The following is a 7,591-nucleotide window of genomic DNA, read 5'->3' as shown; positions in this document are numbered from 1 at the left end:
CAAGTACTAGGTGATGTCTTGACACAAGAGACATACCATGTGGAAAGGGAGGGGGATGACAAGGAGGACAAGAAGGAAGAAGAGGACAAGAAGAAGAAGAGTGTAGCATTTAAGGCTAGCTCGTCATCATCCAAGAACAAGGGCAAGTCCAAGAAAGAATCAAGTGATGATGATGATATTAGTGACATTGATGATGAAGCCATGGCTCTATTTGTGCGCAAGATGGGCAAATTCATGAAGAAGAAGGGCTATGGTGCAAGAAAGAGAAGAGATCACACCAAGAGCAAAGAGTATGTGAGAAGATGCTACAATTGCAAGAGCCCCGATCATGTTGTAGCAAATTGTTCCTACAATAGTGATAATGATGAAGATGAGAAGAAGAAGCACAAGAAAGATAAAATGAAAAGAAAGAGAAGAAGGAGAAGAGAATGATCTTCCAAAAGAAGAAGGGTGGAGGCTATGTAGTCACTTGGGATAGTGATGGTTCCTTGGATGGTGATAGCTCTAGTGATGATGACAAGAAATCTATCAAGAGAGCTCTAGCAAGCATCGCCATCAACAAGAAGCTCTCCATCTTCGACACTCCATCAACATGCCTCATGGCAAAGCCTACCAAGGTAAAATATGATGAGAGTGATGATGATGATGAACGTGAAAGTGACTATTGTAGGAATAATAATGATGATGATGATGAAGATGAGGAGTACACCAAGGAGGAGCTCTTGGACATGTGTGAGCAAGTGCATGCTTGCAATGAGATGAAGAGAAAGGAGTGCAAAGAATTACGCAAGAAAGTAAAATTTCTTGAGTAATCCTTTGATGAGCTCAATGCTACTCATGAGAGGCTAATGGAAGCCCATGAGAAGCTTAGCAAAGCTCACTCTAAGCTTGAAAAGGCTCACTCCTCTCTCATTGAGCAAGTCAAAGTGGAGGAAGCCATGAAGGAGCAAATGATCATATCATGTGATGTGGGACTAACAAGTGATCTTATTAATGAATCTATTTTTGTTGCTCCCACTAATACTTCTTGTAGTAATATCATTTCTACTTCACCTTTGAGTGATGGTCTCACTTGTGAAACCTCACTAATGGTGGAAAATAAGACCCTTAAGAAGGAGGTGAATGAGCTCACTCATGCCTTAGGCAATGCCTATGGTGGAGAAGCCCGCTTGCTAAAGTGCTTGGGTAGCCAAAGGTTTTCTCTCGACAAAGAGGGATTAGGCTATACCCCCAAGAAAGGCAAGGGGGCCTTTGTCACTCCCAAAGCTAGCTTTGTGAGGGACAATGGTCGGTTTTGCAATAGATGCAAGCAAGTTGGGCATATAGAGCAAAATTTGCAAGACTAACAAGAACAAGCTACCTAATGTATCCTCAATCGAATTTGATTCTTGTTACATGCTTTATAAGGGTGCCAACGGTGTGAATGCTAAGTTCATTGGTACACCAATTGTGGGGCCAAAGAAGAAGGCCATTTGGGTACCAAAGACCTTGGTGACTAACCTACAAGGACCCAAGCAAGTTTGGGTACCTAAAAGAAATTGATCTTCTTTTGTAGGTAAATTATAAAGCCAAAGGAAGGCATTGGGTTCTTGATAGTAGGTGCACACAACACATGACCGGTGATCCAAGAATGTTCAATTCAATCAATGAAAACAAGAGCAATGGGTTTGATAGTATCACATTTGGTGACAATGGAAAAGGCAAGGTCAAAGGGCTTGGTAAGATTGCAATATCCAATGACTTGAGCATTTCCAATGTGCTACTAGTAGAGAGCTTGAACTTCAACCTTTTGTCGGTAGCTCAATTGTGTGATCTTGGTTTCAAGTGCATATTTGGTGTGGATGATGTAGAGATCATAAGTGTAGATGGCTCTAACTTGATATTCATAGGATTTAGATATGATAATCTATACTTAGTTGATTTCAATGCTAGAGAAGCTCAATTGACAACATGTTTGATCACTAAGTCTAGCATGGGTTGGTTATGGCATAGAAGGCTTGGTCATGTTAGAATGAAACAATTAAACAAGTTAATCAAGCATGACTTAGTTAGAGGCTTGAAAGATGTCACTTTTGAGAAAGATAAGCTATGTAGTGCATGTCAAGCTAGAAAGCAAGTTGGTAACACACATCCAAAGAAGAGCATGATGAGCACATCTAAGGCATTTGAGTTGATGCACATGGACTTGTTTGGACCAACCACATACACTAGCATTAGTGGAAACAAATATAGATTTGTGATTATGGATGATTTCACTAGATATACATGGGTCTTCTTTCTTGTTGACAAGAGTGATGTGTTTGCAACATTAAAATCTTTTGTCAAGGGTATTCACAATGAATTTGAAACAACCATAAAGAAAGTAAGAAGTGACAATGGAAGTGAATTCAAGAACACTAGAATTGATGAGTTATGTGATGAATTTGGAATTAGACATCAATTCTTGGCCAAGTATACTCCTCAATCAAATGGGCTAGTTGAAAGAAAGAATAGAACCTTAATTGATATGGCAAGATCAATGTTGAGTGAGTACAATGTAAGTCATTTATTTTGGGCCAAAGCAATCAACACGGCTTGCTACTATAGCAACCGACTCTATTGTCACCCCATGATGGAGAAGACACCTTATGAGCTATTGAATGGAAGAAAGCCAAACATAGCATACTTCCAGGTATTTGGTTGTAAATGCTACATATTAAAGAAAGGCACTAGATTGAGCAAGTTTGAAAAGAAATGTGATGAAGGTTTCTTGCTTGGTTACTCCACTACTAGTAAGGCTTATAGAGTTTGGAATTTGGCTAGTGGTACGCTTGAGGAGGTTCATGATGTGGAGTTTGATGAAACAAATGGTTCCCAAGAGGAAGATGAGAATCTAGATGATGTGAAAGGCACTCAATTGGTCAAGGCAATGAGAAACATGGACATTGGTGAGTTAAGGCCTAGAGGGGTGATTGATATTGAAGATGACAAGAATCAAGTGCTCTCTAACTCAAATGTGCAAGCTAGTGGTTCTCATGATCAAATCCAAGCAAGCACTAGTGATGGCAATGTGCAAGATCAACAAGTGGCTAGTTCATCATCTTAACCAAGTGATCAATCAAATGCTAGCAATCAAGTGCAAGTGCTTCAACCAACCAATGTTGCAAGAGATCATCCATTGGATACCATCATTGGTGATATTTCAAGAGGTGTGCAAACTAGATCAAGATTGGCTTCATTTTGTGAGCATTTCTCATTTATGTCATCCATTGAACCTAAGAAGATAGATGAAGCTTTGAAAGATGTTGATTAGGTCAATGCTATGCATGAAGAGCTAAACAACTTCACAAGAAACCAAGTATGTGAGTTAGTTGAGAGGCCTAAGGATCATAATGTGATTGGAACCAAGTGGGTCTTTCAGAACAAGCAAGATCAAGATGGGATAGTAATAAGGAACAAAGCAAGATTAGTGGCTCAAGGTTACACTCAAGTTGAAGGTCTTGACTTTGGAGAAACATATACCCCGGTTGCAAGATTGGAAGCAATTAGGATCTTGCTAGCCTATGCTTGTGCCCACAACATCAAGTTGTACCAAATGGATGTAAAGAGTGCATTTCTCAATGGGTACATCAATGAGCTTATGTATGTTGAGCAACCTCCCGGTTTTGAAGATGATAAGAAACCCAACCATGTTTACAAATTGAGAAATGCTTTGTATGGATCGAAACAAGCACCAAAAGCATGGTATTAGAGATTGAGGGATTTCCTACTCTCTAAGGGATTTAAGATGGGAAAGGTTAACACCACTCTCTTCACCAAGAAGCTTGGAAATGACTTGTTTGTAATGCAAATCTATGTTGATGATATCATTTTTGGGTCAACAAATTAAGATTTTTGTGAGGAGTTTGGCAAGATAATGGCAAGTGAGTTTGAGATGTCCATGATTGGAGAACTTAGTTACTTCCTTGGTCTTCAAATCAAGCAAATGAAGAATGGCACATTTGTGAGTCAAGGCAAGTATATCAAGGACATGCTCAAGAAGTTTGGAATGGATGAAATTAAAGCTATTAGTACACCAATGGGGATAAGTGGAAGCTTGGATAGTGATGCAAGTGGCAACATGGTGAATCAAAAGATGTATCAGTCTATGATTGGAAGCCTACTCTATGTGACCACATCAAGATCGGATGTGATGTTTAGTGTATGCATGTGTGCTAGATTTCAAGCCTCACCAAGAGAAAGTCATTTGAAGGCAACTAAAAGGATATTGAGGTACTTGAAGCATACACAAAATGTTGGGTTGTGGTATCCCAAAGGAGCAAGGTTTGAGTTGATTGGATATTCGGACTTTGATTATGCGGGATGCAAAGTTGAGAGAAAGAGCACATCGGGCACATGTCAACTATTGGGAAGATCACTTGTATCTTGGTCATCAAAGAAGCAAAATAGTGTAGCACTTTTAACCACCGAAGCAGAGTACATTTTGGCCGGTAGTTGTTGTGCTCAATTACTTTGGATGAAGGCTACTTTGAGTGATTTTGGAATTAGGATCAAACAAGTGCCATTGCTATGTGACAATGAGAGTGCCATCAAACTCACAAACAACCCAGTTCAACACTCAAGAACAAAGCATATTGATGTCCGCCATCATTTCATAAGAGATCACCAACAAAAAGGGGACATTTGCATTGAGAGTGTGGGCATCGAAGATTAACTTGCTGACATACTCGCCAAGCCACTTGATGAGAAGAGGTTTTGCAAGCTAAGGAATGAATTGAACATACTTGACTTCACCAATATGTGTTGATGCACCCCCATTATAAGACTTGCCTCTCCTTCGAGCAACACAATGTATAAATTGATTGGCATGACATACATCCTTGCTAAGGACATGATTAGTGCATCTAGACATATGTCACATTTGAATAGGCTCATTCATGAAAATCAAATGAATTTGATGCTTGTATGTTACTACTATTGCTTGTATGTTTGAAATGATCTAATGGTAGCATATGACATGTTTGTAGGCTTGTAAACCTAGTGTTTGATCTATAAAATGAGCTATAAGTGTTTAACTCAACATGGTACAAGATAACCCTCATTTGGAGGTGTGAAGAAGCTTGTCCTTGGATCAAACCGAGTTAAATATCTTTTGCAAGTAATCTAGATTGAACCAAATTGAAAAATGATCCTCATTTCACATGGTTTCACCCCAACCTATCTATAATTTGAACCTATCTATACTTTAAGCCTTTGTGGTTATTGATGACAAAGGGGGAGAGAAACAAAGATTAGAGTGTGAAATAGTGTAGAGAGATAAGATATGACAAAGGAAGATATGACAAAGGAAGGGTAATCTTGAGCACACAAATAGGGAGAGCAAGCTCATGAACTTGTATGATGCATTTGAATGTGCATTTCATATGTTTGCTTGCATGACACAAGTTCTAAATTTCAACATCCATGCTTGTGTGGTGTATGCTAATTGTAAATTTGCATGATGAAATGAAAATCTAGTATGCATAGGTCATCTAATGATTTCATTCCCACAAATTTACAAGTGGTATCTAGCTATCAAGTGGTATCTAGCTATAGTAACTAGACTTATGTTCATCATATGGAAACTAGACCCTTACTTGTAATTTTGATCTCATGGGGTATTCTAGTTTTTATGTATGTCTAGTTACTAATGGTGCTAAGGATGGTATAATGGTGCACTTCGATTGGTATTACGCTTCAAAGGTCCATCTCTTATACCTTAGCATCATTTGGTAGAAATTGACTCCTATATTTCCTATCTAAGCATATGTGCAAAGCTACAATCCAAACTCTTAACACATATGTAGGGGGAGCAATTGCTACCATATGGAGTTCATAAAACTTGTCCATATCCTTTACACATGGTAAATATGCTTGGGCAAGCAACATGAATTCAATTGAATCTTATTTCATATCTTTGTATAAGGGTTGTCATCAATTACCAAAAAGGGAGAGATTGAAAGCTCTAGGTTGGTTTTGGTTAATTGATGAAACCCCAAGTGCTAACCTAGTTTATCAAAGTGATCATGAGATATGTAGCACTACTCTAAGTAATGAAGAAATGATGAAGATCATGACAATGGTGATGGCATGGTTATGATCAAAAGGCTTGAACTTGGAAAAGAAGAAAGAGAAAAACAAAAGGCTCAAGGAAAAGGTATAAAATGTAGGAGCCATTTTGTTTTAGTGATCAAGACATTTAGTGAGTGTGATCACATTTAGGATAGATAGCCGTACTATTAAGAGGAGTGAAACTCGTATAGAAATGCGGCTATCAAAGTGCCACTAGATGCTCTAATTTATTGCATATGCATTTAGGATCTAGTGGAGTACTAACACCCTTGAAAATATTTGTGAAAATATGCTAACACATGTGCACAAGGTGATACACTTGGTGGTTGGCATATTCGAGCAAGGGTGAAGGAGATAGAGATGATAAAGGGTCAGTCTCGCTATTTTTCTACTGACCGGACGCTGGTCTTAGGGGGATCGGTGCGTCCGGTCAGGCATGGTAGTGATGACCCGGCGTCGGTCATGTGACCGGACGCTGGGCCTCTGACTGACCGGACGCTAGAAGGATGCGTCTGGTTAGAGCTGATGTAGCTGTATAGAAATTAGGGTGACTGACCGGACACTGGCTGTGTCCGGTCAAGTACCACCGGACGCGTTCGGTCAGGTTTTGCCGTCTTTGGGAGCTCACTGGAAATGACCGGACTTTGGGTGTTCGGCGTCCGGTCACTTATGGCTGAGCGTCCGGTCATGTCATGACCGTTGAGATCAGACAACTCATGTTGTATGTAGGATGACACGTGGCTGCCATCGGGTGACTGGATGCTGAGCCCTGTGTCCGATCAGTAAGACCGGAGCGTTCGGTCACCCCGATCAATGCCCAGTGAAGGGGTACAACTGCTATATTTCGTGGGGGCTTCTATTTAAGCCCCATGGCCGGCTCTAGCTCACTTTCTTGCACATTTTCATTGACATAGCAATCTTGTGAGCTTAGTAAAAGCACTCCCACTCATCTCCATCATTGATCCATCATCTTTGTGAGATTGGGAGAGAATCCAAGTACATTGCTTGAGTGATTGCATCTAGAGGCACTTGGTATTCGTGTTGCGCTGTGGATTTTGCTTGTTACTCTTGGTGGTTGCCACCACCTAGACGGCTTGGTGTAGCGATGGAGGATCAGCACGAGTTGGTGATTGTTCATGGCCGCCTTCGGTGATTGTGAGGGGAGTTGTACCTTCCCCGACGGAGTGCCAAAAGGTAACTCTAGTGAATTGCTCGTGTCATTGAGTTACCTCACTTGTGAGTAGGTTCTTGCGGTGTCCAATTGTGTGGACGAGGTTAGTGAAACACCTCTTAGCCACCGAACCACCAAGTGTTGGTCGACACAACGGGGACGTAGCGTGTTGGCAAGCACGTGAACATCGGGAGAAAATCGGTTGTCTCTTGTCATTTGCATTCTCCCGGTGATTGGCGTTATCTTCATCTTGTGATTGGTTCATTCCTCTACATGGTGGTATAATCACCCTACTCACTCATTTATATTTTTGCAAACTAGTTGTAACAA

The sequence above is a fragment of the Miscanthus floridulus genome, chromosome 17 (genome assembly GCF_019320115.1).
Source record: "Miscanthus floridulus cultivar M001 chromosome 17, ASM1932011v1, whole genome shotgun sequence".
Classification (NCBI taxonomy): domain Eukaryota; kingdom Viridiplantae; phylum Streptophyta; class Magnoliopsida; order Poales; family Poaceae; genus Miscanthus; species Miscanthus floridulus.
The sequence above is the reverse complement of the archived record's forward strand: the minus strand, read 5'-3'. Positions refer to the sequence as shown.